General features: G+C 47.5%; 1 protein-coding gene across 8 annotated transcripts in view; it reads left to right on the top strand.

Annotated features, from left to right (window-relative positions):
* Window positions 1-699: 699 nt before the first annotated feature.
* Syn (synapsin) overlaps window positions 700-6,000 on the top strand; it is a 201,943-nt gene continuing 196,642 nt past the window's right edge. For 3 of the 8 annotated variants that reach the window (XM_070103075.1, XM_070103076.1, XM_070103074.1), the window contains exon 1: window positions 701-802. The gene's annotated coding sequence lies outside the window, so the exon portion shown is untranslated. Of the gene's footprint in view, window positions 803-6,000 lie in introns of all 8 variants that reach the window. The other 5 variants (XM_070103079.1, XM_070103078.1, XM_070103077.1 and 2 more) reach the window with 2 other exon arrangements.

Genomic DNA, 6,000 nt, shown 5'->3' with positions numbered 1-6,000 from the left:
TGTTCAGACACTCGCCAAGTGGCGGATGGTTGTGGTGTGTGTAGTGTTTGGTTGTGGTGGGTGATCTTGGTGGCTGTCTGTGCTGGGTGGCTGTGGTAGATGACTGTGGTGGCTGGCTGTGTTAGGTAGTTGTGGTGAATGGCTGTGGCGGGTGGCTGTGGTGGGTGGCTATGGTGGGTGGTTGTGGTGGGTGGCTATGGTGGGTGGTTGTGGTGGGTGGCTATGGAGGGTGGCTGTGGTGGGTGCTGGAAAACACGAACAGGAGAACATTACAGACACCATTACGAACGCGTGAAGATGCTCACACCTGCCCGGGCATCTCAGGTGAGGCTGGCGTTTCATCTCCGCCTGCCAGATGTTCATTCGTCTCAGAAGACCCTCAGATGTCTTATTAAAATTTAAATTTGCCTACAGCTAGGAGCTCCAAGTAATTTGTGACTCGCTGACTTGCCCGCCGAACCGTCAAGTGTTGCCATTGATTTCCAGGATTGCAGACTTGGCCGCTAGAGGGGAGCGCGCGCCCCATATCGATTTGTCTTTTCATCCCAATCTCTTCAAATTTATCTCGAATTTTGAATTGATGGAATCATCCATTAGTGATGCGAGTAGGGGATGAAGAAGTCAAAAATGAGGCTGGGGTTCTACAGGAGGTTAAATAAGGGAAGAAGGGGCGCTGGAAGGGGGTTAAATTGTCTAGCATCTGTAGCCGACGTCGTGACTCTGGCAGGGATGAGGACTCGACCTGGAGTTGTGTGGGAACTCTTGTGTCACTCGGAGACGTCCTCTCCAGCCACACACAACGGTGAGTACCACACGCTTTCTCCCGCACTCTTCGTACTCTGACGCCACCACCACGGCGCCCACCCTTCACCAGCACGCCCACGGGGGCGCACCAGTCCCTCCTCTACACATCCCCGCCGGCCAAAACGACTGTCTTCCCCTGGAAGACAGAAAAAAATAGAAAAAACTGATGCACCGGCTCCTCTCAGTGCGGGGGTGGGCGTGTGCTCCACCAAAAAAAAATGTTTCTGAGATCTACAATTTTTTACTCATTTCAAAAGCATTTAACTGGGGTGTATAGGCAGTTAAATAGCCTCTGTTTACCATTCGTCTTGTTAAATCGTCAATGGTGTGACGGTGGACTGGGTTTTGGAATGGTATGATAGGTGCGTGTGTGCGTGTGGACTCTGGGTACACTAAACATTATTATCCAGCCCAGTGACCGTCATGCTAGTACACTGTACCTACTGACCTAGTACACTGTACCTACTGACCTAGTACACTGTACCTACTGACCTAGTACACTGTACCTACTGACCTGCTAGTACACTGTAGCTACTGACCTGCTAGTACACTGTAGCTACTGACCTAGTACACTGTAGCTACTGACCTGTTAGTACACTGTAGCTACTGACCTGTTAGTACACTGTAGCTACTGACCTCTTAGTACACTGTAGCTACTGACCTGCTAGTACACTGTAGCTACTGACCTAGTACACTGTAGCTACTGACCTGTTAGTACACTGTAGCTACTGACCTGTTAGTACACTGTAGCTACTGACCTCTTAGTACACTGTAGCTACTGACCTGCTAGTACACTGTAGCTACTGACCTAGTACACTGTAGCTACTGACCTGTTAGTACACTGTAGCTACTGACCCACTAGTACACTGTAGCTACTGACCTGTTAGTACACTGTAGCTACTGACCTGCTAGTACACTGTAGCTACTGACCTGCTAGTACACTGTAGCTACTGACCTGCTAGTACACTGTACCTATTGACCTAACACACTGTAGCTACTGACCTTGTACACTGTAGCTACTGACCTGCTAGTACACTGTACCTACTGACCTACTAGTACACTGTACCTGAGCTAGTACACTGTAGCTATTGACCTAGTACACTGTACCTACTGACCTACCAGTACACTGTAGCTACTGACCTACTAATACACTACCTACTGACCTAGTACACTGTAGCTATTGACCTACTAGTACAATGTAGCTACTGATCTACTAGTACACTGCAGCTACTGACCTAGTACACTGTAGCTAATGACTTACTAGTACACTGTAGCTACTGACCTAGTACACTGTAGCTAATGACTTACTAGTACACTGTAGCTACTGACCTAGTACACTGTAGCTAATGACTTACTAGTACACTGTAGCTACTGACCTACTAGTACACTGTAGCTACTGACCTACTAGTACACTGTAGCTGACCTAAAATAATGTAGCTAATGACTTACTAGTACACTGTAGCTACTGACCTACTAGTACACTGTAGCTACTGACCTACTAGTACACTGTAGCTACTGACCTACTAGTACACTGTAGCTACTGACCTACTAGTACACTGTAGCTACTGACCTACTAGTACACTGTAGCTAATGACTTACTAGTACACTGTAGCTACTGACCTACTAGTACACTGTAGCTACTGACCTACTAGTACACTGTAGCTACTGACCCACTAGTACACTGTAGCTACTGACCTACTAGTACACTGTAGCTACTGACCCACTAGTACACTGTAGCTACTGACCTACTAGTACACTGTAGCTACTGACCTACTAGTACACTGTAGCTACTGACCTACTAGTACACTGTAGCTACTGACCTACTAGTACACTGTAGCTACTGACCCACTAGTACACTGTAGCTACTGACCTACTAGTACACTGTAGCTACTGACCCACTAGTACACTGTAGCTACTGACCTACTAGTACACTGTAGCTACTGACCTACTAGTACACTGTAGCTACTGACCTACTAGTACACTGTAGCTACTGACCTACTAGTACACTGTAGCTACTGACCTACTAGTACACTGTAGCTACTGACCTACTAGTACACTGTAGCTACTGACCCACTAGTACACTGTAGCTACTGACCTACTAGTACACTGTAGCTACTGACCTACTAGTACACTGTAGCTACTGACCCACTAGTACACTGTAGCTACTGACCTACTAGTACACTGTAGCTACTGACCTACTAGTACACTGTAGCTACTGACCTACTAGTGCACTGTAGCTACTGACCCACTAGTACAATGTACCTACTGACCCACTAGTACAATGCACCTACTGACCCACTAGTACAATGTACCTACTGACCCACTAGTACAATGTACCTACTGACCCACTAGTACAATGTACCTACTGATCCACTAGTACAATGTACCTGCTGACCCACTAGTACAATGTACCTACTGACCCACTAGTACAATGTACCTACTGATCCACTAGTACAATGTACCTACTGACCCACTAGTACAATGTACCTACTGACCCACTAGTACAATGTACCTACTGATCCACTAGTACAATGTACCTACTGACCCACTAGTACAATGTACCTGCTGACCCACTAGTACGATGTACCTACTGATCCACTAGTACAATGTACCTGCTGACCCACTAGTACGATGTACCTACTGATCCACTAGTACAATGTACCTACTGACCCACTAGTACAATGTACCTGCTGACCCACTAGTACGATGTACCTACTGATCCACTAGTACAATGTACCTACTGACCCACTAGTACAATGTACCTGCTGACCCACTAGTACGATGTACCTACTGATCCACTAGTACAATGTACCTACTGACCCACTAGTACAATGTACCTACTGACCTACTCAGTACTCCCTACACAGGCACCTGTGTCCCAGGGTCTCAATTACTGCTGCTCTGACCACTCTGGCTTGCTGTACGAGTTGTACATAAAGAATAAAGGATCGTTATTGGGTCAGTTTCTAATGGCTGTAACCACTGGAAATCACTGGTAAGCCAGCGGAAGGCCTCGGTCAGATGACCAAAAGCTCCAGCTGTGGGTCATCATATGACTAAGACCCGCGTCAGAAAACACTTGTTCTGTGTCCTGACGCGGGTCTCAGTCGTATGATGACCCACCACTGGAGCTTTTGGTCGTCTGCCCGAGGCCTTCCGCTGGCTTACCCCTCCACAGAGTACCGAGGTTCCACCACCTGTGTCGAAGAACCTAGTGGGTTTAGCGCTTCATAAACGACTGTACAGCCCTGTAACTTCATGTATAATTCTGCCTCCTCTCCCTCTGTGTGTGGGGGGGGGGGAGTGTACCTACCGATTTGTGTATGCGAGGGTGAAGTCTCAGCTCCTGGCCCCGCCTCTTACACCACAATCGCCGGACTTACTGGTTCCTGGACTCGTGGGTCCTGTCATACCTACTCTTGAAGCTATGTACTAAGTTGCTCATTCCACTCATTTACCATTCTGAGGCTGAAAAAGTATTTCCTAACATCTCTGTGGTACATTTGTGTCGATGATTTGTCATCTGTGGCCTCTCTCATCTCTATGTCTCTCATTTAAAGGAAATCTGTCCCTATCTCCTCTGGAAAATCGTCTTGAATATCTTTAATGTCGCAATCATATCTCATTAGTTTCACCACACAGTGGTTTCATCAGTCCTAGACATAGAAGAATGGTAAAGATCAGGTGTTTCAGGCAATCAGTCCCTCAACCCGGAGTCGATGTCATCAGTCCATCAATCTTCTCAAGTTGATAAATCAGACACATATACAACACTTGGGTATCTTTTCAAGATTGATGGATTGATTACATCGACTCCAGGTTGAGGGACTGATTACCCCAAACTTCTGATGCTCATCATACTTTATATAGGACTGACGAAGTCACTGTGTGGCGAAACGTCTCCTCAATACAGATACCCAAGTGTTGTACATGTGTCTGATTTATCAACATGTCGGGTCTCTGAACCATCATTCCTGCCTGGGTGAGGCTTGTCATACCTCTTCTTGAAGTTGCGTATGGATCCGCCTCTACCGTTGCACTGGCTACGTCATTCCACATCCTGGCTACTCTAAGGCTGAAGAAGCATTTCCTGACAGCCCTATGACTCATCTGTGGGTTTTTTAATTCAACCCACTTCTCAAAAACCCTCGCCCTGTCCACTTTGTCAAGTCCTCTCGGTATTTTGTACGTCGTAATCGTGTCACCCCTGATCCTTCTCTAGTGTTGTCGGGTTTAGCTCCTCTAGCCTCCCCTAGGCAACTAGGTCAGATGCCGTGCTCCTTTCTTAAGTAACTGTGACCTGACCTAACTAGGTTAGGGCACTGGCTAAAGCCAGTAAGAGACTTGGACCTGCCTAGCATGGGCCAGTAGGCCTGCTGCAGTGTTCCTTCTTTACGTTCTTATGTTCTCCTCACAGCTCCTACCTCTCAAACATTTGCACTTCTTTTCCACTGTGGGTGGGTGTGAGCTGGACCTGCCTAGCGTGGGCCAGTAGGCATACAGCAGTACTCTTTCCTTCTTAAGTGGGTGTAAGTTAGACTTGCCTAGCATGGGCCAGTAGGCATACAGCAGTGCTCTTTCCTTAAGTGGGTGTAAGTTAGACCTGCCTAGCATGGACCAGTAGGCATACAGCAGTGCTCTTTCCTTAAGTGGGTGCAAGTTAGACCTGCCTAGCATGGACCAGTAGGCATACAGCAGTGCTCTTTCCTTAAGTGGGTGCAAGTTAGACCTGCCTAGCATGGACCAGTAGGCATACAGCAGTGCTCTTTCCTTAAGTGGGTGTAAATTAGACCTGCCTAGCATGAGCCAGTAGGCCTGTAACAGTGCTCCTTTCCTACGTTTTTATACTTCATGAGATGAGGGCTCCATGTTGGCTCTGCATACTCGAAGAATTGCCTGACATGCCGTATATAAGGGCAGGTTAGCGTTTACGGTGGCAGTTAACCGGTAGATGTATGGTAGTGTAAAGTGTTTGGTACAATGCTTACCCCGAGACCCTGTAACACTGAGTTGTGTGTGTGTGTGTGTGTGTGTGTGTACTCACCTAGTTGTTGTTGCAGGGGTCGTGTCACAGCTCCTGGCCCCGCCTCCTCACCGAGTGCTACTAGATCCTCTTTCTCCCTGCTCCATGAGCTCTATCATACCTCACCTTAAAGCTATGTATGGTTTCTGCCTCCACTACCTCACTTGCTAGGC

The sequence above is a fragment of the Cherax quadricarinatus genome, chromosome 84 (assembly GCF_038502225.1).
Source record: "Cherax quadricarinatus isolate ZL_2023a chromosome 84, ASM3850222v1, whole genome shotgun sequence".
Taxonomy (NCBI): Eukaryota; Metazoa; Arthropoda; class Malacostraca; order Decapoda; family Parastacidae; genus Cherax; species Cherax quadricarinatus.
Note: the sequence above shows the minus strand (reverse complement) of the source record. Positions and strands in the feature narration are given on the sequence as shown.